Below are 27,605 nucleotides of genomic sequence, written 5' to 3' on the forward strand. Positions count from 1 at the left end.
TTGCGTCTCAACAGATGAAACAGAATACACCCTTTGAGTGTCCCAACATATGAAACAGAATACACCCTGTTTGCGTCTCAACAGACGAAACAGAATACACCCTGTTAGTGTCTCAACAGACCAAACAGAATACACCCCGTTAGTGTCTCAGACCAAACAGAATACACCCCGTTAGTGTCTCAGACGAAACAGAATACACCCTGTTAGTGTCTCAACAGACGAAACAGAATACACCCCGTTAGTGTCTCAGACGAAACAGAATACACCCTGTTAGTGTCTCAGACGAAACAGAATACACCCTGTTAGTGTCTCAACAGACGAAACAGAATACACCCTGTTAGTGTCTCAGGCGAAACAGAATACACCCTGTTAGTGTCTCAACAGACGAAACAGAATACACCCTGTTAGTGTCTCAACAGGCCAAACAGAATACACCCTGTTAGTGTCTCAGACGAAACAGAATACACCCTGTTAGTGTCTCAGACGAAACAGAATACACCCTGTTAGTGTCTCAACAGACGAAACAGAATACACCCCGTTAGTGTCTCAGACGAAACAGAATACACCCTGTTAGTGTCTCAACAGACGAAACAGAATACACCCTGTTAGTGTCTCAGACGAAACAGAATACACCCTGTTAGTGTCTCAACAGACGAAACAGAATACACCCCGTTAGTGTCTCAACAGACGAAACAGAATACACCCTGTTCGTGTCTCAACAGACGAAACAGAATACACCCTGTTAGTGTCTCAACAGACGAAACAGAATACACCCTGTTAGTGTCTCAGACGAAACAGAATACACCCTGTTTGTGTCTCAGATGAAACAGAATACACCCTGTTAGTGTCTCAGACCAAACAGAATACACCCTGTTTGTGTCTCAACAGACGAAACAGAATACACCCTGTTAGTGTCTCAACAGATGAAACAGAATACACCCTTTGAGTGTCCCAACATATGAAACAGAATACACCCTGTTTGTGTCTCAACAGATGAAACAGAATACACCCTGTTAGTGTCTCAACAGACGAAACAGAATACACCCTGTTAGTGTCTCAACAGACGAAACAGAATACACCCTGTTAGTGTCTCAGACCAAACAGAATACACCCTGTTAGTGTCTCAACAGATGAAACAGAATACACCCTGTTTGCGTCTCAACATATGAAACAGAATACACCCTGTTAGTGTCTCAACAGACGAAACAGAATACACCCTTTGAGTGTCCCAACATATGAAACAGAATACACCCTGTTTGCGTCTCAACAGACGAAACAGAATACACCCTGTTTGCGTCTCAACAGATGAAACAGAATACACCCTTTGAGTGTCCCAACATATGAAACAGAATACACCCTGTTTGCGTCTCAACAGACGAAACAGAATACACCCTGTTTGCGTCTCAACAGATGAAACAGAATACACCCTTTGAGTGTCCCAACATATGAAACAGAATACACCCTGTTTGCGTCTCAACAGACGAAACAGAATACACCCTGTTAGTGTCTCAACAGACCAAACAGAATACACCCTGTTTGTGTCTCAACAGACCAAAGAGAATACACCCCGTTAGTGTCTCAGACGAAACAGAATACACCCTGTTAGTGTCTCAACAGACGAAACAGAATACACCCCGTTAGTGTCTCAACAGACGAAACAGAATACACCCTGTTAGTGTCTCAGACGAAACAGAATACACCCTGTTAGTGTCTCAACAGACGAAACAGAATACACCCTGTTAGTGTCTCAGATGAAACAGAATACACCCTGTTAGTGTCTCAACAGATGAAACAGAATACACCCTGTTAGTGTCTCAACAGACCAAACAGAATACACCCTGTTAGTGTCTCAGACGAAACAGAATACACCCTGTTAGTGTCTCAGACGAAACAGATTAGACCCTGTTAGTGTCTCAACAGACGAAACAGAATACACCCTGTTAGTGTCTCAGACGAAACAGAATACACCCCGTTAGTGTCTCAGACGAAACAGAATACACCCTGTTAGTGTCTCAGACGAAACAGAATACACCCCGTTAGTGTCTCAACAGACGAAACAGAATACACCCTGTTAGTGTCTCAGACGAAACAGAATACACCCTGTTAGTGTCTCAACAGACGAAACAGAATACACCCCGTTAGTGTCTCAACAGACGAAACAGAATACACCCTGTTCGTGTCTCAACAGACGAAACAGAATACACCCTGTTTGTGTCTCAACAGACGAAACAGAATACACCCTGTTAGTGTCTCAGACGAAACAGAATACACCCTGTTAGTGTCTCAACAGACGAAACAGAATACACCCTGTTAGTGTCTCAACAGACGAAACAGAATACACCCTGTTAGTGTCTCAGACGAAACAGAATACACCCTGTTTGTGTCTCAGATGAAACAGAATACACCCTATTAGTGTCTCAGACCAAACAGAATACACCCTGTTTGTGTCTCAACAGACGAAACAGAATACACCCTGTTAGTGTCTCAACAGATGAAACAGAATACACCCTTTGAGTGTCCCAACATATGAAACAGAATACACCCTGTTTGCGTCTCAACAGACGAAACAGAATACACCCTGTTTGCATCTCAACAGATGAAACAGAATACACCCTTTGAGTGTCCCAACATATGAAACAGAATACACCCTGTTTGTGTCTCAACAGATGAAACAGAATACACCCTGTTAGTGTCTCAACAGACCAAACAGAATACACCCTGTTTGTGTCTCAACAGATGAAACAGAATACACCCTGTTAGTGTCTCAACAGACGAAACAGAATACACCCTTTGAGTGTCCCAACATATGAAACAGAATACACCCTGTTTGTGTCTCAACAGATGAAACAGAATACACCCTGTTAGTGTCTCAACAGACCAAACAGAATACACCCTGTTTGTGTCTCAACAGATGAAACAGAATACACCCTGTTAGTGTCTCAACAGACCAAACAGAATACACCCTGTTAGTGTCTCAACAGACGAAACAGAATACACCCTGTTAGTGTCTCAGACCAAACAGAATACACCCTGTTAGTGTCTCAACAGACGAAACAGAATACACCCTGTTAGTGTCTCAGACCAAACAGAATACACCCTGTTAGTGTCTCAACAGATGAAACAGAATACACCCTGTTTGTGTCTCAACAGATGAAACAGAATACACCCTGTTAGTGTCTCAACAGACGAAACAGAATACACCCTGTTAGTGTCTCAACAGACCAAACAGAATACACCCTGTTTCTGTCTCAACAGACGAAACAGAATACACCCTGTTAGTGTCTCAACAGACGAAACAGAATACACCCTGTTAGTGTCTCAGACCAAACAGAATACACCCTGTTTGTGTCTCAACAGATGAAACAGAATACACCCTGTTAGTGTCTCAACAGACGAAACAGAATACACCCTGTTAGTGTCTCAACAGACGAAACAGAATACACCCTTTGAGTGTCCCAACATATGAAACAGAATACACCCTGTTTGTGTCTCAACAGATGAAACAGAATACACCCTGTTAGTGTCTCAACAGACGAAACAGAATACACCCTGTTAGTGTCTCAACAGACGAAACAGAATACACCCTTTGAGTGTCCCAACATATGAAACAGAATACACCCTGTTTGTGTCTCAACAGACGAAACAGAATACACCCGGGGCGTGGCCAACTGTCCGGTTTTTTCTGTCTTATTAGTAGGTTTCTGTCTATTAGTTTTCTGTCTTATTAGTAGGATGTTGGGTCTTTTCCTGTTCTTTTCTGGATGACCGAGCAGGATGTGGTTCTGGTGAGGCTCCTTGCTGGGTGGACTGTAGAGGAGCTGTTTCCTATTTGCACACAGTTGATACCATGGCTGTCTCTAGTTGTCATTCTGGATATTTCTATAGCTATTGTTGTAAATTGTGAAGACTGGCAGGTGGTCACTGATATCACAGACTAGTAATCCACTCACTGTATTATTGTCAATATGATTTGTAAAAATATTATCAATGAGCGATGCACTATGAGAGGTAATACGGCTGGGTCTGGTGATGTTAGGATACAGACTTAAACTGTACAATGTGTTGATAAATTCATTTGTTATTTTATGTTCATTTTTGTTCAGTAAGTCAACGTTAAAGTCACCACAAATAAACGTGACGTTTTGACTTATGGAAAAATCCTCTTCCATCCAGTCCCTGAACAGGTCTATGTTTGAACCTGGTGTTCTGGATAAGCAGCTCACAATGACATTTTTCTTTCTTTCTAATAATATTTCTATCGTATTACATTCAAGAACATTATCCACGACTACAGACCGTTTTTCATCAGCCTTGAAAAGCATCTTCCTGTCCACAAACAATGCAACGCCACCACCCTTCTTATCTTCTCTTATCTTGTCCTTCTGTGTAGTAGTGGCATTTGTTATTTATGTTAATGAGGAGGTTGTTTCCTGGATCAATGTCATTTTCTATGTCCTGTGGATGATGGTCAGTGTAATGAAAAGGGTTTATTTCCAGATCCTCATGTTCATGAATGTTCATGTTGTTGAACATTCTTAATTTCAGGATGCATGAATGTTGTGTGTTCTGTCGTTGAACTTGTGTGTGTTGTTACCCAGACTGGCTGGCTGGCTGGCTGGCTGGCTGGCTGGCTGCTGTTGTCTCGTCTACTTTGAAGCACTGTGGCGAGTGCGAATGATCAGTTTCATGTCGTACATAAGCAATATCTCCTCTTTCTCTGGCGGCTCTCAGGTCTGGCATCAGTTCTTTCCTCTTCCTCCTCACGACATCTGTGTCGTCTTCATTTATGTACATCTTGGTCCCCTTCAGGTTCTTGGTATGTTGAAGTATGATTGATGATGATGATGATGAATATATTTATGAGATAGAATGTTAGAGTACAAGTACAGTCAAACAGTAGCATGTATTACAGTACAAGTACAGTCACACAGTAGCATGTATTACAGTACAAGTACAGTCAAACAGTAGCATGTATTACAGTACAAGTACAGTCACACAGTAGCATGTATTACAGTACAAATACAGTCAAACATCCTGTCTAAGAGGAGTATTTCTAAAAAGCCCTTGCGGTCTTGTTTCCGTTGAAAGTCCTTCGTACATAAATCATCGACATTTAACAATACAAATAAAACCAATAGTAAATTGCTCAATTGATGCAAAATAACAATAAATTAACAATAAATTATAAAAATAATAAATTACAAAGACACTTAATATGTGCAACGTAGGTGGACAAAAAAAGGGGGGGTGTCTATCCGGAGAGAGTCGTGATGACTATCTCCGTTTCTGTCCCCCTGAAAGGTGTATTTTTAGGGCCGTTTTGAAGGAGGCCAAAGAGGTGCATGTTTTGAGGGCAGGAGTCAAACAGTTCCGCCCTTAGGGGGCAGTATTGTAAAAAGATGATTTACCCATGTTGGTCCTGTAGGAGGGGGTAATCAGGTTGTTGCTTGAGCTCCCTCTAGTGTTGTGGCTGTGGGTGTCACTAAATCTGTGGAGGTGTTTATTCAGGTATGCAGGGATCGAGGGGACTGAGGGCAGAGCTGCATTGACTATTTTAAATGCCAATCCCATTAAGGTAATCTTGCTCGAGATTACTGTATTATCGGCTGTTCTGGCCATTAAAAAGCGGAAACCATAAAACCAATAAAATTCAAAAATAAGGAAAGAAAAATCCTGACGTTTCAGCACTTGTGACCTCTTCAGAGAACATGGGGAAACTAAAAGAATAGGAGGTTTAAATTGGGGAGGAGAGAAGGAGGCGGAGTTCGCCGACAACGGGATGAAATTTAAAATAGGGATGGAGAGAGTTAAGGGTAGAAAAAAAGAATGGGTCGGGTAAGGTGAGGAAAAGGGGGCGGGGGAAGGGTTAAGTTTAGGCATAGAAGGGTAGGGTTAGGGTAGGGGAAAATTCCAACATCCTGGGATGTTGGATAGGCACGGGCACAGGGGTTAGGGTTAGGTTTAGAAGAGTTTGTTTATTTTACATTTTTGTCATCCAGCCGGACCTGCACGAGTGCACTGGCTCACAAGACATAGCCCTTAACCCTCCATTATCCCATTCACACCAAGTCCAGAAATAAGGGCCAGGCTACCAACGATGGCATCCTGGGCCCCTTCCACACGGTCATCCACAGCACAACAGTAGCAGCGTTCATTCGGCTTCATTCAAAGCGTTGGGCGCCTGAGTTTGTAGTTTCCTTATCCAACGTTTTTCTGTGGCCACTCTTTGAGCCGCTGACCAAGCGGTTCCCGACTCCAGGCCTGCAATCACCAGACACTGTCGCCCATGTAAATGAAAATGCACATAAAGTTCTGTTGTTCTATCCTGTCGATCCACATGGTAAAGATGTTGTTGCAGACAGACCTTCAGTTGGTTTTTTGTACAATTCTTTACAGAAACTACACTCAATTACATAGACCAGGTTTGAGGACTCCAGCTGGAACGTCTGCCAAACAGGAGCCCCTGAGTCCGTGTACCGGTTGTCAATGTAAATTATGGATCGAAAGTGTGCATTATTTGGCTGTTTTTGTATGTTTATTGTTGTCAAGGAGGCATGCACCAATAAGTCACTCAAATTTTAGTTCCGTTTAAAAGCAGATATCACTCGATATACCGTCAGAGGTTCTGTAGCATCCTGTAGGCTTTTAAAGTGTTTTTTTGCAACTGCGTTTAATTTGACGGAGGCTGGGGAGAAAAAAGTCACCTTTTTACGGAGCTGGCATCCGGACTGAAGGAGAACTACGTGGTTCTAGTGCCAGAGACCGTCCCCTTCCTGGCTGAGGTGATGGAGGGTAAGGCCACCTTTACCATATTGCTGTGGTTGATGGGTCAGGAGAACGTTGTTCTCCGCAGATAGAACCTTCAGTGTAACACTGATATGATGCCTGTTCCAGACGAGTTCGAGGAGCTGGAGCAGCAGGTCCACAATGTGGTTCAGGACTTGGAGAAGAGCCTGGGAGAACCTCGCAGGAGCTACTTCTAGGACACAATTAAAACGGTTTCCTGAAGTCTGTTTTGTTTATTAAAGTGAAAATGAAACCATAATGGCAGGAACCGACAGGGCGTAGAACCAATACCAACTGGACTTGTAGTTGGACGAAGACGTTCCAGATCTCGTCCTCTCCAGGCCAGCATTGATTTAAGAAAGTAATGAAATACTTTTTATTAATCATCATATACCGACACACACAATGAAATTGTGTTTTCACCCTAGTACAACGGGCCCCTTGAAACAACCACACACTAATACATGCATCAAGGGGCCCTAGCACACGGAGAGGGAGTAGGGTGAAGGCACCTGGAGCCGTTAGCGGGGACGGTGCCTTGCTCCTCGGCAGTGCTCTGGAGGCAGACTGGCCCCTCTCCAGTCACCAGCCCACACACCACGTTCCGCCAGAGCTGGGACTCGAACCGGGGAAGCGGTGGACTTCTCACTTCCCAGCCCACTGAGCCACTGCATCTTTGAATATAAGAGAGACAGATGAAAAGAAGAAAGGTCCCCACATTAATCTGTTCTGATTGTGGTTATTCCATCCACATAATAATAATCACAATAATAATAGAAATAAAAATAAAACACAAAAGCAAGCAATTCATAATAACAATCAACTAAGTGCTATAAACCAAAGTATCATAAGGGGAAGGGTAAAGTGCTTTGTATAATAAATAAGGACCCTGTCCCTGTTAAAACCTAAAACTTCAAACACAAGCAGTTAATATTAAAAGTCACTCAATAGAAATAATTAATAAAATGAGTTAATAAAATCATGCACAAGATTCACCCCGAAGAGAGAACAACTCAATAAACTCTTACATGGAACAAACACAATCTTAAGTACTATTTTCTGTAAAATCTTTCATTAAAGCCGAGAGGATCCATTGTTTGAGTTTATTTAAAACAGGGACAATACATATTGAGATTATATGTATGTAAGATTATAGCCAATGGCTAATTTCCATCTTTAGTCCCTTTTACATCAACAACATAAAACCACAAAATCAATAAAACTACAGTCACGGACAGGTAGAACAATTCTACTAAATAGTACAAAATAATAATGAGGATGATGACATGATCAGAAAAACTGTGGATGGTCCCCCAACAATTAGCCAACGGTAAACAAATATATCAGTTTAGGCATGGGTGTGGCTACAATGTTGCTCTTCCAATAGCCATGCTTTAAATTGTTCGGTAAAAGAGGTCAGAGTCGGGAGTTCACGTATCGTAGGTATGGAATTCCAAGTATGAGAAGCACAAACAGAAAAAGTGGCTAAGACGATTTATCCACCTTCTCTCTACTTTCTGTCTCTGGGGCCTGGACCAGTTCGAGTTGGATTCCAGGCCCATAATGGAAAGGTTTTGGATCCTTTGCATGTCAAAATGTGAGTATAATCGCGTTTCTTTTTGCTTTATTCTGATTTGATATGTGCTGTTTTAGTCCGTCTACAAGCCTGTTTTTTGTTCCCCCTGTGTATAGATTTGATGGCAGCATGAACACGAGATAGCATACACAACATTTGTTCTTTGTAAGTTCATTGTCTGCCAAATTGGTGCCCCCTGACCCGAATGTTGGTTATTGATCAATTTCGATGCTTTGAGGAATTGTTCTTCCCATAAGAACCCCCCCTCGAGAGAGAGAGGCATGGACAAGTATGTCCTTTAGATCTTTGTTTCTTCTGTAGGCCGAAATGAGTCTGAATCCCTTCAGGGCCGCGTGGCCCTCCTGGGTCTCACGGAAGTGGGCCCAAAATCCGGTGCTGAGCCTCACCAGGTCCGAGGAATAGCTAGCGACCAATGGGATTATGGGTGCCCCTCCGCCCCCACATTGTCCTCCCTCCCGTTCCGGAATAAGTCCCTGACCTGCGACTTGATTGTTCGTAGGAATCTCCGGGCATAACCTCTTGGTTCTGGTGGCCGCTTCTACATCCTCCGGGAAGGTACAGATTCTGTGGAATCTAATGAGCTGCGATTTGATCAGACCTGCATATGTGTGTCTGGGATGGAAACTGGTTCTGTGGAGGAGGGCATGCCTGTCCCTGTCCTTGAAGTGGACTCTGGTTGACAGGGATTTGCATCCCCCCTCCTGGTGTGAAAGAATCTGTGGTGTCCATGAAATCTATGTGTTGTTCGTGCGTGTTGTATGTAATTGAGATTGCTGGGTGATGTGTGTCAAGGGTGCGAATGAAGTCTGTGAAGTCTATATGTGTGTATGTCCAAATACCAAAAAGGTCACCTAAATATCTGAAGTATCCTGATGGTTTATGTTTGCATTTTACAAACGCAGTTTCCTCCCAGAGACACATATACAGGTCCGCGTACGCTGGGGCAAACTTCCTCCCCATGGCCGTGCCGTGAATCTGTAAATAATACAGGTTGTTAAATTCAAAGTCGTTCCCGGTGAGGCCCAGCTCCAGCAGATCCAGAACTGCCCCGTCTGGACGCGCGGGGTCCGGGAACTTCTGGAAGGCGTGCCGAACAGCTTGCAGACCCAAGGCGGTGTCTATGTCTGTATACAGAGAATTAATGTCCACAGAGAAAAGAAAGGCCTCGGGAGGTGCTATAATCTTACTCACTTTGTGGACAAAAGGGTACGTGTCCTTAATATAACTCCCGTGCCGATGGGATAACGGGTTGATAAAAGAATCCACATACTCCGCCACTCTACAAGACTCGGCGCCGCAATCAGTGACGATGGAACGACCGCATGGAACCACGCAGGGAATAGACCATTTTTCAGGAGGTTTATGGATTTTAGGTAGAAGGTAAAACTTGCGTGGGCGGGGTGGATCTGGACCAGACAGGTATTGGAGCTGCTTAAAATAAATATATTTCTCCTGATGGAGTTTGGTAAGTATTGTGTGTATCATTTCTGCTCTGGGGTTGAATTAGGTGAGGCAAATCTACATAATGCATTTTATTGTTTAACTCCTGTAAGACTACTCGGAGTAGTGTTCTATTACGTTCTACTCTATTCTACTCTACAGGGGGTAGTTGTTGTGGAACATCTGACAAACTCTTGATGTCCTGAGATATTATCAGCCTATCAGGGATGACAGCTCGCCTGACAGATGTCATTGTTTAAGTGGCACTATATTCCTGAATCTCTTGTTTTCTGCACATTTAGTGCATTGCTTGACTAAAACAAGCAAAGACAACCTTCTCGTTGCTACTAGTTGTCTCAGGTTGAAGCTGGAATGGCTGAGCGCTGATGGGAGAGAACAGGTGAGGCGGCTTCTGACAGCCGTGCGGCACGGCGTCCCTGCAGTGGGCCCTGCCCCCGTGTCCATGGCGGCAGGAAGCCATGATGAAACGGACTGCGCTTTCTTTATTTGACACAGAGCCTGGGGAAAGTTAGTTGGCAGAGAAAGAAGTGGACTATTGGAGGTCAGAGGGATGAGATTGGGACTCCCGGGTTCTCCACCACTGAGAGAATGTTTAAGTGCGGTTCTCCGGTCGCCTGCAGGCCGCTGTCTTTTTAGTGGAGGTTTCGGGGCAGAGCTGATAGAAAACACGGCTGGACGTGATCCAAGCCCAGATTTGGTGCTGCATTGTAAGACTCGCTAGTTGTTCTTGCTGCTCATATGACAAATATGCAGAAGCTATGTTTTATTGTAGGTCTATTGTAGTTAATATTAATAATAATAATAATAATAATAATTTGTTTAACATGTGTATAAATGTATACTTACACTGCACGTTTTATTAATGTTCCTACAAATTGCATTCAGTTGAAAAATGAACTCACGAAGCTGGTTGTGCCACAATTTTCAAAGTACTGTATAGCAATTAAAGTAACTTATTACCTTTGAAAATATTTAAGGAAGTATTATTACTTTTTTACTTTTTGGTAGCAACTTATTGGACTTCCTGGAGAAGTTGTTCATCACATTTCTAGAGGTGTTTTACTTTAAATGTTCATCTCTATCCTTCTGTTGGACAATATAGCCAATCGCTGGTCTTCCTCTTCCTCTTCCTCTTCCTCTTCCTCTGTGGGTCACTTTCAGAGTTCTAGCATGTACGACCACTTGCTGCTGCAGGCATGTGTCAATGGCCTGACAAGTATGAGCATGCAAATACAAGCTGATGTCAGCTGCAAAAGGTGGATAGCATATTACAAAAACATAAATATTCAATTATGCTAATTGCTTTTTCACATTAATTATACACACGTTTGGGTTGGCTGAACCTGCAAGGTTGTCCCAGCATTAGAAGGAAGCGATTCTTCTGAATAGAAAGGGCACATTCTCCTTCTCAAAGCGGGAGGTGGCTCTAATTACCTCAGCGATGCCGAGCCGTCGACGAGGAGGGATGCTCCTCGCTGTCCTCGCGTCCCTCGCTCCACAGATACCCGGACGCGTCGCAGCCAGCTTCCACGGCGTGTGCGTCTGTGGGGCTGAATATCAAGTACACACTGCTCAGTTGAAAGAGAGACAAGAAGGGGGGGACGGGAGGAGGGAGGATACTGGGCTAGGACCGCAGGGTCATGGTCTGCTGGGCCAGATGGCCTCTAGACAGTTTTGTGTTGGCGTGAAAGCTAATTACACACATTCTTTAATTTAATGAAGACGTGTCCACCACATAGCATGCATAAGCAGCTTCTGAGAGACAGGGCGTTGTTTTGTTGCTGTCCTCTAAAACCAGTACAAGAGGAGAACGTTTTACTCGGCTTACCTTGCACTCTTCAGGGACCGTGATATTGCGAAATAAAGTTTTTCATGGATATTGAGTACTGTCAGAGCCACAGTATGAGACTGAATCACAAATAAGATCAATGTAAATGAGAAAGCCGGACTGTGTGACTCTTCTACCTGGTAAGGATTACAGTGGCTTTAGCTGCACCGTGTAACCACGGCCGCGGCTTCAGTAGCGCACACACCTCTGCCCTGACGCGCGTGTCCTTACTTCAGTCAGGACTCAGGACTTATCTGAAGTTACACTCAGAGCTCTCTCATCACAATCTGAGGAACTCCGTTTTTATTTGCATTTGCACCTACTTGGACCTTGTGAATATGAAAACCATTGATGGGGATGATTCTGACCCCCGAGCGGCGCCGCCACTCAGTTCCAGGGAATCGGCGAGCAGCTGCGATGCTTCCAAAGCGACCTCGATGGTGACGCTTCTCGTCAGGGCTCTGAGTCTAGTTGCTGCTTTGCGTCTGGTACACGGCCAGAACACCAACTGTGTGACTCGACCTCAGAAGGGCATCCTGGTCACATGTTTTAGAGAGCAGTTGTTACTGCATAAGAATATGGATGCAAAGCCGCAGTAGCCTTCTAGCTGCCCATTCTGAATAGTGACGTTTGTTGACAGCTCGTTAAACGTAATAAATAATGACATTTGATTTCAGAAAGGACAGCTCTGCAAGAAAAAGAGGAAAAGGGTAGCAGCAGAGTATATATATAGGAAGAGAGGACAATATATATGGATACTGTCTTGGTGGACGCGTCGCTGTCCTGTCTCCTGTGGGATTGAGGGCTCAGCTCACGGAGGGTTCTCAGGGCTTCTGGTCTTTCTGACAGTAAAGCGGCCGTTATCAAATACAAATACTCATTATCTTAATATTATCTGTTACTCTGTCGCTGTCGTATAAACTTCAAGCACAATATCTCGTCGGAATGATCAGCCGTTAACGGTCATGGATGTTCCGTGACTGAAGAAGCAGGTAGCAGGAACATTCCACACTTTGAATTCATATCCTGTCCACATTTCCAAAAGCATCAGCAGCTACAGGCACGCTAACGCTAACCCAGGAACAGGAAGTGACTGATAGCACTGCTAATTCACTGATCGAATTGATCGAATGGCCCTTTGAACACTTTGACTTTTTGTTCAATCATTAGCAGGTCGAGCTACAACCAGACGACTCCCCTTTGACTGGGTCACCGGTTCTGGGATGGCTGATCTGAAAGCCACTTGGGTCTGGTCTAACCACATTTGGCTGCTGTAATTGATTGAGTCAAGCCGGTCCCTGCTGGGACTCCGTGTGATGCATTCCGGCTGATGAAGACAAATTATTCACCTTAACGAGGTTACTGGGCTTCCTGGAACGGAGACTGGTCAGTGATTAGAGTCAGTGAGGCCTGGAACAGCACAGACACACACTCGTACAGCCCGGCATGGCGGGATTATAGATCGGCCCGCCAGAGCAGCAGCAGAGGAGACAGGCTCTGCAGGTTTAGGGTGGGAATGATAGGCAAACATCCAACCTGCTATTGCTCCTCCAAACAATAACTGCTTCCTGTCTGTGCACCTCTTTGCTAGTGATGCCCCAGAAGGGTAGCAGAGATGAAGCTTTCACTCTCCCAGCTCAGACCGCTTCCCTCGCGGCTGAAGTCACGTTCAGCCTCTGCTGCAGGAAAACATTCACCAGCTGGGAGCGCAAAGGCTACGATGTAGCTACGCATGACGCGGCGTCCATCTTTCTGCTTCCCATCTTTCGGTGCAGGTGCTTGGTGTCCATGTGCCCATGACGTTTTCATATGCAGCATGCATGTGTGTGAAAGTGACGTACTTCCTGTAAATGACTGACCGAGTCTAAGTATATTTTCTGTGTTCAAATAGGTTGGTAAGTACATTCGTGATTCATACTCGTCTCACCAAACGGGTGTTTGCTTATTGCGTCGACTATTAAAGGGACAATGTGCTGATCTTGACTAATGAAGGTCACTTTCGTAATGCTCAGCTCTGCTCACAACGTGAAACCGGTTGGATAACGGCTGGAGGAGCTTCGTTAAAAGAGCTCTTAGCCTGCTCCACATTGCATTTACACCACACATAATGGTTTCCAGTTTCCATGTGCAAAACAGAGCTAGGGATCAATGCAACAGCACTGGAGATAACATCATACACGTTCGTCTGTATTTCCCACAATGCAACTGCTGAGTCGCCGGGAGATTGCCTTGACCCTTGAGCCGCTAACATAGAGCTGACATGTCTTTGAGTCTAGAGTTTCATTTCACTCAAGATATTTACGACTTTTCCTCTCCTTCATCCATCACATTCAGTTAAAGACATGAATAAATGCTTGTGGAGACGTAAATATCTGAACCCTCTCACAGCTCTACATGCTCTAAAGAGTCTTTGCAGCTCTTTCAGAGCCTCCCTCTCTGTGTCTCTCTGCTGCTGAGTTCACCTTCACCTCTCCGTGGGGAACAATGTTTGTGTTTTTAACTGGTTTTTGAATCCATAACGGGTTTTAATGTTTAAATGTAATATATTTTTTCCTGACTCCATTCTGGATCAGACCCAGATGAGATTCTGTGGTGAGATAGAGACCGAAGTGAATCATTTTCCCGGTGGCCGCTCAGTAACTGGACGATCGACTGGGCGTGGCCTGATGACGCTTGTCCAGTGCCCCCGCCTTCTGGATCAGCGCCGGGTGCAGCTTGCATCGCTGTCCTTTGAATCTGCATGTTTTCCACTGCTTACATCTCATTGATCACAGCAGCTGATGGCCAGCCGGGGGCCATCAGTCAGAAGGACAAGATGGATGAGATTCCACCAGCTCCACCACGCCCCTCTTCCCATCATACACTCATCTCTCTCTCTCTCTCTCGTTCTCTCCCTTGTTCCCCCATAATCCCATATTTGATCAATCTGATGTTTTCACCAGTCCCGCGCTTTTCCCCGGCCTCCAGAGCCTTCTTGGATGCTGGTGGAGCAGTAATAGTGCTTTTAGTGCGAGCTTGGTGCTTCCACGGGGAGTCAGACATAATTGGAGTCATTTCCCCAAACGAGGCCTGGTTTCGTCTGCATTCTGCTCCTGGCATGTCTAAGATAATGTGCATTACACGACATCCACAGCAGCACTTAGTCTGACTTCCTAGACGCGTTGCTGTTCCTGTCTGGAAACGGCATTTTAAAGAGACACAGAGCTGCGTTCTGGTTTATTCCTCTCACAGCTGTGCATAAGCAACAAGTTCAAGTTCAAGCTTAGAGCCACACATTTAATGTGCTCAATTAATTAGATTTCTGTGTACAGCAACCATCGTGACGTTTCACTAATGCTCGCCTGTGCGCTGGAACGCAGAAACTCGTGTGGTTTCTGCTGCAGTAAAAGAATAAAAATGATGTGCATTTTATGTGTATTTATTTTGGTGCATTTCTCACCTTCATTTGGAAATGTCATTAATAGTCCTGCTTTTTTATATGGTTAAAAGCAAACACCATGATTCGGGCGCAGCTATCGTCAAATAAAGCAGGATTTTATTTTTAATTATTGTTTTTATTGGACTTCCAACTAGATGTCGGTCAATAATCAACAGAGATATTGAGGAACACATTTTTAAACTCCGTTGACTGTAATGTTAACAAAAATCTATTCTTGGTAACATTTCCAACATTTCATGAGAATTTCATTGGAGGCTTCGTTGGAGGTGAGGGGAACCCGGAGAACCCGGAGAGAACCCACACAGGCACGGGGAGAACATGCAAGCTCCTCACATGAAGGAACCTTCTTGCTGTGAGCGCTAACCACTGCACCACATGGAACAAAAGAAGTCCTGAAAATGTAGTAAAGGAGTAAAGGCCTGCCCAGCCTGGCGAGCGGGTCCAACTTGTAAAGCGTCCTCCAGGTGGATGTTGGCTTTAGATGAAACCCTAACCCTTTCATTTGATGAAACCATAACCCGTTCATTCATTTCATTTTCTGGTTTCATTCTCTCTGTGTGTATATATCATTGCTTTAAGAGAGATTTTGGTTTTCGTTTCTGTTCCTCTGTGTGCCTTAAGCCGTGGGCCTTCACACGATTTTATTATGTTAGCATAATGACAATAAAGAATCTTGAATCTTGAATCTTGAATTTGATGATATTGCCTTGTCTCTTCCCCTGCATGGAGACGGATTCTGTTTCCGTGTTACCATGACAGAAGTTCTGAAGGTCACCTTCCTCCCAAGCGGAAGCGTTGCGAGCTCGTCCCGTCCTGCAGACTTCCTCGTCGTGATGCTGACGGCATAATGATGCAGCTGAAGGGATGCACTTAAGGGAATGACACAGTGCCGGAAGGGTATTAAATATGAACACTGCTGTATTGCTAAAAATAAATAACGTTTCCATTTACAATATGAAATATCGACGTGGCTCAAACGGGCGTTAGCGGCGCCGCAGACGCTAATCGTTGTGTTCAAGTCAATTTATAGCTTAATTTATAGCTTCAAGGAATTGTGTCTTATGCAGAAAGTCAAAGCTTAAACATAGAATATTTATTCTAGATGAACATTTCTAAGCCTTCTCTCTGAGAAGACAAAAACACATTTTCATTTTGGAAACATTTCGAAAAGCTTGATGGCGGCTTCCTTCTCTGCCTTTTACTCTACACCTTGATCGCTCCACTATTTTCAGTTTTCACCAGCCTTACCATCTTCCTGCGTTGGTTTCAGCTCCTGAGCTGTCTCAGTGGATGGGGCGGGTTCTATCAGTTCAATAGCTTTCCATTTTTAAGCTTAGCACTGAAGTAAATGGAAATATATTGTGGCAACACTCCAAATCAAATTGTGTGTCCGTCTCCCCCCAGCCCTTATGCACGCAGAACGCGGCCCACAATGCCGGATGCTTTTAGCTCCCTTTGAGTTTTGCCCGAACTGAAATGCTGCATGCGTGCTGCGCCTCTCTAAATGCACCTCCACTGCTATCTACCCTCCCTGTTCCTTTATCCGACGCACGTGCATTCGCCTGCTCCTCCAGGCACTCCCGGATCACTCAGGAGCAAGGACTGTAAAAACCGGAGCGCTGTTTTTATGGTTCTGGTTCTGGCATCGTGTCGGCCATAACAAGCTCTCCTCTGACTTTACTGTGCATGTCAAATATAACATTGATTCAACGAGGCGACGCAGACAATGAACTCCAGCAGACGGTTTGATTGGCCGGCTGGCTTTGCTAAATGGAGCTGTGCTGAGAGAGACGTACTCTAACTCAGGACGTGGATAATTAGGGTTAGGGGTTAGTGTTAGGGGTTTAGGGGTAAGGGGTTAGGGTTAGGGGTAAGGGGTTAGTGTTAGGGTTAGGGGGTAAGGGGTTAGTGTTAGGGATCAGGGTTAGTGTTAGGGTTAGGGGTTTAGGGGTAAGGGGTTAGGGTTAGGGGTAAGGGGTTAGTGTTAGGGATCAGGGTTAGTGTTAGGGTTAGGGGTTTAGGGGTAAGGGGTTAGGGTTAGGGGTAAGGGGTTAGTGTTAGGGTTAGGGGGTAAGGGATCAGGGTTAGTGTTAGGGTTAGTGTTAGGGATCAGGGTTAGTGTTAGGGGTTTAGGGGTAAGGGGTTAGTGTTAGGGATAGGGGTTAGTGTTAGGGGTTAGGGTTAGTGTTAGGGTTAGGGGTTAGTGTTAGGGGTTAGGGTTAGTGTTAGGGTTAGGGGTTAGTGTTAGGGGTTAGGGTTAGGGGTTGGGTTAGGGGTTGGGTTAGGGTTAGGGGTTGGGTTAGGGGTTGGGTTAGGGTAAGGGGTTGGGTTAGGGGTTGGGTTAGGGTTAGGGGTTGGGTTAGGGGTTGGGTTAGGGTAAGGGGTTGGGTTAGGGGTTGGGGTTAGGGTTAGGGGTTGGGTTAGGGGTTGGGGTTAGGGTAAGGGGTTGGGTTAGGGGTTGGGTTTGGGTTAGGGGTTGGGGTTAGGGTTAGGGGTTAGGGTTAAGGTTAGAGTTGGGGTTAGGGTAAGGGGTTGGGTTAGGGGTTGGGTTAGGGTTAGGGGTTGGGTTAGGGTTAGGCTACAGCCTCCCTCTTCCTATATTCTGATGAATCTTCAGTCATTCTGATGATGTCCAGCCCAAACTTCCAGGAAGTTACATTTGAGCCACGGCCAATCTAGCAGGCAGCAAGTTAATAAAGAGCCAATGGGAGAGGTGAGTGGAATTAATCACCTCTATTATCATTCCGCTTCCTTCATCCAGGAATCCCCTTCCTGCTCATGCCTCATTTCCTGTTCATCGTCTGAAGCCTGAGTGGCTTAACGTTCTCACCACGCCCACAACGTTTCTGGAACATCAAAGAAGGTTTACCGGGAAAGTCGGGGGATTCGATGTGTTGTTTAAGGAGGTGTGGAAATATTGACAAGTGTTCCGGTTAGTTTCCTGCACTGCATGCATTTAATGCAGTGCAGGAAACTAGCCGTCCTGCTAGCAGCTACTTAAATTCAGGGATCTCCAAACGCAGCATTAACATTCTTATACTTTCATTTTTTAATGTTGAAATGCTCCGTTCACTTTCTCAGTACACATAGTATTGCAATACCCGTCACCGTCTGCTCCTCCATCGCTTGAACAAAATGTTATTATCCAGCTGAAAGTCTATATTTAGATTAAAAAAAACAATATGAAATGTCCGTACGTGGTTCCATTGGGGGTGTCACCCCTGGAGACACCAGAAGAACAGACCAGCCCTACGGGGGACCTAAAGCATGAACTTGGTCGGCGTTGAGTTAGAATAATCAGAATCGGTACCGGATTGGGACGCTGGGCAGGAATCCGATCAAACGGGAGTCTCACATTGTCCTTCTGAAGCCATAGAAAACAAAATGTTCGACCTGAGAGATCAATCTCTGCTGCGTAATTTATAATTTACTGAAACAACATCAAATAATTAGTATTTCATGCCCCTGCTGGACTCTGAAAGCAGCGGTCAAACCCAAATCACAGTAAACTACGGTAATGAAAATACGAATATTACAAGCTGAAAGCCATTTACATAAACGTATCCAAAGGTCGTTGGTTCAAGTCCCAGCCCCCCTGTCTACATGCCATTGAGCAAAACACTTATCCCATGCTGTCCAGGGATCAATAGAGCCCCCCCCCCTAAAGAAAAGGAACTTGGTCTCATTTTTACTTGAGCTCTGCAGCAGCAAATGAAAGGAGCTGCTCCGTGTGAGTGTTTCTGTGTGAATGCTCTAAATGCTCTTAATGCTCAGTCAGCTCGAGTCAGGGTCGTAAAGACGCCGTCCCATGACATAAATGCTCGGCAGACATGCGGCCCGCTCCGCTGCTGCTGCACATTTCCGCTGTTAGCCTCACGAGGTTTAGCTAACGTAGCACGTAAACAGCATATGCTGCTCTGTCAAAGCGAGGCGTGGCATGAAGAGCCTCTGCTGAGCGCTCAGTGCTCTCTTTAAGGGCTCTGCTCTGCGGCATGCAACGCTAATGAGGGAGACACAACGCTGAAGGCACAGCAGGGGGGCAGGCGAATGCATCCCACCTGATCTCTGTCTCCCTCACGTCTGGATGATTTCCTCAGAGAACAGGAGACGGCGCCATGGTCAGCTGTTCTCATGCTAGACAAATACAAACGGTGCATTTAGTTTGTGTTACCGAATGCTGTGAGAAAGCGTCCTTCGTATTTAGATCTATGAAGAAGCTGCAGACGGTGACTCTGACCAAAGCGAGTATCGTGTCATGTTACTCATCTGATCTCATTCCACCACGTCTGCTGGCTCCTCCTTCTTCTGGTGCTCGAGCTTAATGACCCGCAGATAAACACGTATCTCACCAGCAAGATGTTGTAGGATCAATGATGACCTCTGATTAACACCAATAAACTATAGATCATAGACCGAGTCTTTGGTCGCTCCGTTTTTTACGACCTGCAGAATCGCAGCCGAACTCTAAATCAGGGACCTTGTCAGATGTCGTGTTTCCTTGTTTGTCATATTGCTTGAGTGCATTTTTAGTTGACTGAAGGTCAGGCTAATGGGATTTGACATCGCTATCGTCTTCATTGTGCCATGCAGAGGAGGTAGTCGGTGAAGAGTATCCATCATCCGTTGCTAAGGCGATCAGCTGGGAACAGGACATGAGGGCAGACGCCAAGATGAGGGTAAAACCAGTGAAGAAGAGAAACGCTACAACAGCAAAGTTTCATAAATGAACCAGTTCCTGCCTTTTTGTTTGTCTGCATTCGATCCTTATAGTTTAGTTAAAAACAGCATTCCAAATGGAGCAATGGTCAGTGCAGGAACAGAATCTTTTCTGATGAACACTGCCTCGTTACAGGATTTGATTTAGATGAGATGTCCTCTTTGGCTCGGTAAGAGAGACGGGTCTCTCGAGATGTCCTCTTTGGGTCGGTAAGAGAGACCGGTCTCTCGGTGAGATGTCCTCTTTGGGTCGGTAAGAGAGACCGGTCTCTCGGTGAGATGTCCTCTTTGGCTCGGTAAGAGAGACCGGTCTCTCGATGAGATGTCCTCTTTGGGTCGGTAAGAGAGACCGGTCTCTCGGTGAGATGTCCTCTTTGGGTCGGTAAGAGAGACGGTCTCTCGGTGAGATGTCCTCTTTGGGTCGGTAAGAGAGACCGGTCTCTCGATGAGATGTCCTCTTTGGGTCGGTAAGAGAGACGGGTCTCTCGGTGAGATGTCCTCTTTGGGTCGGTAAGAGAGACCGGTCTCTCGGTGAGATGTCCTCTTTGGGTCGGTAAGAGAGACCGGTCTCTCGGTGAGATGTCCTCTTTGGGTCGGTAAGAGAGACCGGTCTCTCGGTGAGATGAACTCTTTGGGTCGGTAAGAGAGACGGGTCTCTCGGTGAGATGTCCTCTTTGGGTCGGTAAGAGAGACGGGTCTCTCGGTGAGATGTCCTCTTTGGGTCGGTAAGAGGGAACGGTCTCTAGGTGAGATGTCCTCTTTGGGTCGGTAAGAGAGACGGGTCTCTCGATGAGATGTCCTCTTTGGGTCGGTAAGAGAGAGACGGGTCTCTCGATGAGATGTCCTCTTTGGGTCGGTAAGAGAGACGGGTCTCTCGATGAGATGTCCTCTTTGGGTCGGTAAGAGAGACGGGTCTCTCGGTGAGATGTCCTCTTTGGGTCAGTAAGAGAGACGGTCTCTCGATGAGATGTCCTCTTTGGCTCGGTAAGAGAGACCGGTCTCTCGGTGAGATGTCCTCTTTGGGTCGGTAAGAGAGAGACGGGTCTCTCGGTGAGATGTCCTCTTTGGGTCAGTAAGAGAGACCGGTCTCTCGGTGAGATGTCCTCTTTGGGTCGGTAAGAGAGAGACGGGTCTCTCGGTGAGATGTCCTCTTTGGGTCGGTAAGAGAGACGGGTCTCTCGATGAGATGTCCTCTTTGGGTCGGTAAGAGAGAGACGGGTCTCTCGGTGAGATGTCCTCTTTGGGTCGGTAAGAGAGACGGGTCTCTCGGTGAGATGTCCTCTTTGGGTCGGTAAGAGAGACGGGTCTCTCGATGAGATGTCCTCTTTGGGTCGGTAAGAGAGACCGGTCTCTCGGTGAGATGTCCTCTTTGGGTCGGTAAGAGAGACCGGTCTCTCGGTGAGATGTCCTCTTTGGGTCGGTAAGAGAGACGGGTCTCTCGGTGAGATGTCCTCTTTGGGTCGGTAAGAGAGACGGGTCTCTCGGTGAGATGTCCTCTTTGGGTCGGTAAGAGGGAACGGTCTCTAGGTGAGATGTCCTCTTTGGCTCGGTAAGAGAGACGGGTCTCTCGATGAGATGTCCTCTTTGGGTCGGTAAGAGAGACGGGTCTCTCGATGAGATGTCCTCTTTGGGTCGGTAAGAGAGACGGGTCTCTCGGTGAGATGTCCTCTTTGGGTCAGTAAGAGAGACGGTCTCTCGATGAGATGTCCTCTTTGGCTCGGTAAGAGAGACCGGTCTCTCGGTGAGATGTCCTCTTTGGGTCGGTAAGAGAGACCGGTCTCTCGGTGAGATGTCCTCTTTGGGTCGGTAAGAGAGAGACTGGTCTCTCGGTGAGATGTCCTCTTTGGGTCAGTAAGAGAGACCGGTCTCTCGGTGAGATGTCCTCTTTGGGTCGGTAAGAGAGAGACGGGTCTCTCGGTGAGATGTCCTCTTTGGGTCGGTAAGAGAGAGACGGGTCTCTCGGTGAGATGTCCTCTTTGGGTCGGTAAGAGAGACGGGTCTCTCGATGAGATGTCCTCTTTGGGTCGGTAAGAGAGAGACGGGTCTCTCGGTGAGATGTCCTCTTTGGGTCGGTAAGAGAGACGGGTCTCTCGATGAGATGTCCTCTTTGGGTCGGTAAGAGAGAGACGGGTCTCTCGGTGAGATGTCCTCTTTGGGTCGGTAAGAGAGACGGGTCTCTCGATGAGATGTCCTCTTTGGGTCGGTAAGAGAGACGGGTCTCTCGATGAGATGTCCTCTTTGGGTCGGTAAGAGAGAACGGTCTCTCGGTGAGATGTCCTCTTTGGCTCGGTAAGAGAGACGGGTCTCTCGGTCTTTCTGTCCATGTCTGTGAACAGATGTGTGGGAAACTCTTAACATTGTAGAAGCTGAGGCGCTGATTACGGTCAATCTGACACCTGAGCCTAGAGAGAACCTAGAGAACCTAGAGAACCTAGAGAACCTGATCCATTTGAATGATTCAGAGCTGGTTGTAAATGGACGACATGTTGTTTATTGATAACTTCCTGGTGAGAGTGGGACATTAGTCCCGTCCCCTGCATCATCTGCTGCCAGGAAGCATTGTGACCCTGTCGCCAGGCAGAGTTTTGATTTTGGGAGACTCTTTTTGTTCTGCATGTGACAGAAACGATCGGTGCACGTCCGTTTCCTCCTAGAGGACAGAAAGTGGTCGGTGAAACATCCAGCCATCGGTCCGCAGCCTCGCTGTCACTGCTGTCACTTTCCTGATTCTGTCTCACTCTTCATTTGTCACACTTAAGAGTGAGAGGGAAGCTCGTGAGTTCATTTGGCCTTGAGGGCTTAATTCCCAGTTTGAATAGAGGGTCTTGCTAAAGCCCGCCTTCAGATCACTCTCTGGGGGTGTCAGTAAAAAGGTCGTTTGTCAGCAGGCCATGATGACACTGATCCTCTCCTCTTTCTTTCACACTGTGTCTGCATCCATTCAAGATGATGAAACCTTCCATTCAGATCAAAGGCCTATAAATGATCAGCTTTGAAGTGGCCACAATCTTTCCTCTCCACCTCCTCCTGCCTCCTCTCTCCTGCCGCTGCTAATTGCCCCTCCTCCTGCTGCCCGGCCCTGATTGCCACCAGCTCCTTGCGTGGTGTGATTAACATGTAGAGCGGCGCTGCTGCATTGTGCCAGGCCTCGGCTCAGAACGCTTTTGCCTCTAATGCGCAGCCTGAAGGCCGTCGGGGAGACGGATCCGGCCTCGGGCTGTTTGGAGCGCTGCCGTTTATTCTGCTCACCGTGGCAGCCACTGGAGGGCAGTCTTCACGCCAACCTGCTGCCTATCTCGCCACCTGTTCCCATCTCGCCCTTCTATCGCTGCATGCATATCTTGCTCCTTCACTCTCTTCCATGAATCCATGTTTGTAGTCCTCCAATCCGTCTGTCTGCCTCTCTTTCACCGTTCTATCGCTCCTTCTCTCAGAATCTTTCTGCTTGTCTTTCCAAATGCTCCATATGCAACCTGATCTTTGGAAAATGCATGAAAAGGGAGGATAAATGGAAAAAAAGAAATCCAAGGATTAATCAACGTGGTTCATTCTCTACGGATCCAGGGAGCCACCGAAAACATCTTTTATGATTTAGAATGATGGGATGGCTGAGGACTTGAGTCTCCCAAGTCATGAAGAGCTCATCAAAGCGGCCCTGCTACATCTCCTACATCCGCCCATTCCTGGGCCCACGTCGAGGACGGCGGTCCCATCTGACCCAGTAACCAGCACTGGGCTTTAGTGCAGCATGCTGCGCTGAATGAATGCGTCTGTGGAGGTGTCGGCCGCATCACGGTGCGCCGGTGGGGCCAGACAGCCGTGGAATCACTTCCAGTTGGAAAATCATTCATTTTCATTTCACACCCTCAACCAAGACCTATTTCTTTTTGCAGCGCAAGCGTGCTGCAAATTGTATTTTCCCCGAAAATGAATCTGGGGAAAGTTCAAGAGTGCCATATATATTTGTTTCTGCCATGGTTTCCATTTGCAGCCGTCTTTTCCTGGGCGCTGCCACTCTGGCTGGATTTGGCATCAGGGAGCCTGAGAAGAAGCATTAAATCTCCTGCTGTTCTCTCATCAATCAAGCGTTTGGACGCTGCCACGGAGGCTCCGGTGACGGATTTCACAGCAAACCTCACCCAACACCGCCTTGCTCCCAGAGGAAGGGAGTTCCCAAATGCAGCATTAGAACGATGGGGTCGCCTGGTTGCTGCCCGTCTCTGCTCGTCTCTGCTCGTAATCATTTTCAGTTCTCGTTCACCACACTGTAGTCTCACCCACCCCAGAATGAGCAGATCAAAATGTCAAAAATCAAATAAAGACTCTCATTTGGGTTCAGTCGGGGCTTCTCCGTAGAATATAGGGTTAGGGTTAGGCTCTTCTCTGAAGACTTGATGGAAACCCAACATCAGCAGGTACGAAAAAACGTCTTTTAAAGACATCGTACATGAATGGTGGCGGAGTGGCTGCTGTCTTAAGCCTCCAGCACACAAACACCAGAGATGTGCATCAACGTGGAAGACATATTGTGCCCTGCACTTTAATTTTGACATTTCAAAACTCTGCATATTCATAAATCATAGTAAAATATTGGGGCAGAAAGACAATGATTTAAAATGATTCTGTTCTCTTCCAAAAACAGGATCAGAAATGTGTTTGCCTCAATGCAATGGTGGTCGGCCATATGCGCCACTTAACAGGAACTAATTACATTTGGAAATAAACTAGGATTCACTGTGTTATCTGAAGGTCACACGTGTTGTGAAGGTCATTGTATGTTTCCAGCACCAGCTGCTACTCTGACCCTGACGAGCAAAAATGCTTTCTGCCATGCAGCTACCTTGATATGAATGATAGATTGCGTGTCACAGATATTTAGCGAACCCACTACGATTCAGTTCCATCACGTACTTTCAAGCCAACCTTTGAAATGCGAGAGCGGCCTTGGTGCTCGGTGCCATGCTCACCTTTTGAGCGGCCTGCTCTTGGTGCTCGGTGCCATGCTCTCCTTTTGAGCGACCTGCTTATGGTGCTCGGTGCCATGCTCACCTTTTGAGCGGCCTGCTCTTGGTGCTCGGTGCCATGCTCTCCTTTTGAGCGGCCTGCTCTTGGTGCTCGGTGCCATGCTCTCCTTTTGAGCGACCTGCTTATGGTGCTCGGTGCCATGCTCACCTTTTGAGCGGCCTGCTCTTGGTGCTCGGTGCCATGCTCTCCTTTTGAGCGGCCTGCTCTTGGTGCTTGGTGCCGTGCTCTCCTTTTGAGCAACCTGCTCTTGGTGCTCGGTGCCGTGCTCTCCTTTTGTAGCTGTTGTTTGAGCTGTTTATCGTTCCTTGTAAAGTGGCTTCCTCCACTGTGGCGGTAACACAAGTCCAAGGCAGTTCTCTCATGTTGGCGTGCAGCAACCGGAGAACGGTAGAGTGGAGAAATATAAGCTGGAAAATATTCCCTTCAAAGCTTTTAACTCAAATGTGTTCAATAATCAAGTGGCACATGAAAGCTTGATTGGATGAACGGCTGATATCCGGTCGATGACTCACTGAGAGGCAGAGCAAGTCACGTTAGCAACCTTTTGGGAATTTTTTGCACAAAAACAAACCTTCCAAGTCATATGCAAGCAAACGGTCTGATTGTATTTCAACATGATATTCTGATGGTACATTTGGAAGTACTGCATCCTGTTTCAGTACCTCAGGAAAAATATCCTCCTCCGCTTGCATTGAGGTAGGGGTCAGAAGAACGCTTGTGTTTGGAGCAGGGGGGGGGGGGGGGGGGGGGGCACTGGATGGTCTTTGAGTCAGCTGGAGCAGGGAAAGCTCAGGCTATGGATGACATTTTGGCAGGTCAGCTGACACTTGCTGCGGTCCCACAGGGAACGTGGCAAAGATGGAGTGAGCTCAGTCTGTCACACACACTAAACGAACAGAGAAAGAGAGAGTGTGTGTGTGTGTGTGTGTGCGTGTGGGTGTGTGTGTGGGTGTGCGTGATGGACCAGGCCGGGGAGCCATCCATTACAATCTTGTGTGTGATTGAGCAGATATCCGAGCAGCGTGTCTCGACCGTTTCATCCCTGCTACCTTACCACCTTTCTTCCAACCTGAATTTACAATCCTGCCACAGCTTTGAAGGAATTGCAACTCTTTCTCCACAAACATCAAAGTAACACAACATACAATAGCCCTGGGTCAAGACGCCACTGAAGTCAGCGCTAAAGGAAACACGACTGAAACAAACCTACAGAAAGAGCTGAGACAACAAAGCGGCCTTTGTAGCTTTGCCAGAACATATCAGGTGACTTTGCATTCGAGCGAATGGATTTTACCTTTAGACACTTCAGAGTATAAATTAGGAGTGCGAGCGAACGCTTTTAGTGAGGCGTTCGGGCTGGTTTCTGAAGCTGAGGCTAAAAGCTGATTTAGATGGGATGACTGTCATTGGCTCTCCATCACTGTCTTTCTCTCCTGTGTTTGGCAAAAGCTTGAATGGAGAGGCTGCTCAAGGAGATCAAATTAAGATCTTTGGCTTTCCATGCTCTCACTTGGCTCTACTTCTCTTCCTCACTGTCTTCTTGCAGGTGGGGGTTTATAGACGTGTTTAGGCCCAGTTGTTGGTTCGTATGAGCCCGATGGGGATCTCAGCAACAGACTGCAATCCAGTTAACCAGAAAACAGACGACTATTAGCGTCGCTTGAAAAGGTTAGGAATGTCGAGCACAGCAAAAAAACTGCCCTGTTTTCATTTTTCCTTTGAGAAATCTTGACTTTGTTGCTTCAAGCATCGTCCAATGAATGGATCATGGACTGTGTTTGGTGCAGATCATGACGTCTTGGACTGTTTTGTTTATTCGCCACGTTGTGTCTTCATGCTGAGATGTTCAGGTTTTCAGGCAGCTCCTCATTAATGTGCTTCTCGTTTCAACGTCATTCTACTTCTTTCCCTTCCCATGCCTGACTTTCCCATTGGGTTCAATTCATCTCCATCATCATGAAGGACCCATGTCAACTCTGAAATTCCTAAATCAGTGCGGAGGGGGTGAGAGGTTGTGTGTGTGTGTGTGTGTGCAGTACTCTTACTGTGTACTTTTAAAGGATCGACGTGTCAGTCGGTGTAAAAGGAAAATAATTAGCAGCGCGTGTGCAAAGACCTGCAAATGGAGGAAGGTCTTTGTGTTACTGTGCGAACACCCACATCCCTCTTTGTATGCATGTGTGCGCTTGTAGATTTGTAGATGTGTGTATGTTGGGGCCCCGTGTTCAAGGCCGCCCACAACAGCAGCGTGATTGGCAGCAAGGAATCTGGAGAAAAGCGAGTGTTCGGGCAAACAAGGGTGCACTTTTGTAATCAGAACTCCCTCTCTAATATCTGCCTCCGAGAAGACGAGTTTTGTTGCGCTGCACTCGGATTCTTCTCTCGGAGGCAGATATTTATGTTCAGCAGCATTTTTTACATACCGTGGTTCACGTTTTCCTCCTGCAGGACAAAATAAGGCCGGTCTTTTTGTGGCATTAAAGGGACTGTGTAAAACCCATGTGAAAACGGTAGCGGGAGAACTGCTTCAACCCAGCGGCGCTCCCCTCGAGCCCCCCCCCCCACTCAGCACAGCATGATGCAATGCTGCAGTCTTCACTAGCAAGGCACGACGTTTGCCCTGCATGTGGAGCCATGGGTCCAACAACGTTAGCAAGATTTATTTAAGGAGCCATCTTTTTAAACGCTGCTTTCATTTACTTGTCTAAACGTCGCGGTAAAGAAATGACGCCACAGAGCAATGAGTTAGCTTC

General features: G+C 46.4%; 1 protein-coding gene across 1 annotated transcript in view; it reads left to right on the forward strand.

Moving 5' to 3' along the window:
• The window catches only part of ca10a (carbonic anhydrase Xa), a 137,447-nt gene that overhangs the window by 62,797 nt on the left and 47,045 nt on the right, over positions 1 to 27,605 (forward strand). The window lies entirely within an intron of this gene.

The sequence above is a fragment of the Brachionichthys hirsutus genome, chromosome 21 (assembly GCF_040956055.1).
Source record: "Brachionichthys hirsutus isolate HB-005 chromosome 21, CSIRO-AGI_Bhir_v1, whole genome shotgun sequence".
In the NCBI taxonomy this organism is placed as follows: domain Eukaryota; kingdom Metazoa; phylum Chordata; class Actinopteri; order Lophiiformes; family Brachionichthyidae; genus Brachionichthys; species Brachionichthys hirsutus.